This window comes from Ovis canadensis, chromosome 8 (assembly GCF_042477335.2).
Source record: "Ovis canadensis isolate MfBH-ARS-UI-01 breed Bighorn chromosome 8, ARS-UI_OviCan_v2, whole genome shotgun sequence".
In the NCBI taxonomy this organism is placed as follows: Eukaryota; Metazoa; Chordata; class Mammalia; order Artiodactyla; family Bovidae; genus Ovis; species Ovis canadensis.
The window spans coordinates 87657322-87658303 of NC_091252.1; positions in this window are offsets into that span (position 1 = coordinate 87657322).

The following is a 982-nucleotide window of genomic DNA, read 5'->3' on the forward strand; positions in this document are numbered from 1 at the left end:
GTATTCTTGCCTGGAGAATTCCATGGACAGAGGAGCCTCTCCTGTCCTCCATAGCCCTGCAATTCCATGGGCTATAGTCCATGGAGTTGCAAAGAGTCGGACACAAGTGACTAACACATACACACACAGCCTTATTGAAGGTTTCACTTTCTGTGGTCAACCTTCATCCTAATATATTAAATGGAAAATTCTGGAAATAAACAATTTATGTTTTAAATTGCAGCCATTCTTTGTGGTGTGATGAATTCCTGCACAGCCCACTCCGTCCCTCCCAGGTGTCAATCATCCCTTTGTCCAGTGTATTCTGCCATTAGTCACTTAGTAGCCATCTGGGTTATCAGATTGACTGTCAGAGTACAGCAGTGCTTGTGCTCAAGTAACCCTTATTTTACTAAAAATGGTCCCAAAGCACAAGAGCAGTGATGCTAGTAATTTAGCTATTTTCTTATGGTTTAATTTATAAATTAAACTTCAGTATGGATGTATAGGAAAAAACATAACTTCTATGGGGTTTGGTATTATCCATTCAGATTCTCGGAATGTATCCACTGAGGTAAGTGGGGAGGGACTACTGTAGGTTTTTTTAAAAATATGGAATCAGTGGATATTAGTATTTAATAATCTAGGTTGATATAGCCTGTATTCGTGTCATCTTTAGGCAAACACTTTGACCTCTTTTTTCCTCCTTTAAAAAAAAAAAGTTGAATAAGTCAATATCCAGACTAACTTGTGGTCAAACTTGGAATCTTCATAGGTTCTTCTTACATTGTTTACCTGTTTGATTCTCACAATTTTATGATCCAGTGCCGTTACTGTCTTCATTTTACAAATAGAAAAGGTGCCCCCCAGGTTAGGGGAATTGGCCCAGAGTTCAGCAGGCACAAAAAGAGATACAGCAAGAAAGTGACTTGGGGCAAGGTTCTCTAATAGCCCTTCCTGCCTCTTTTTTTGGCAGACAAAGTAATACAGAGATAAAATCATA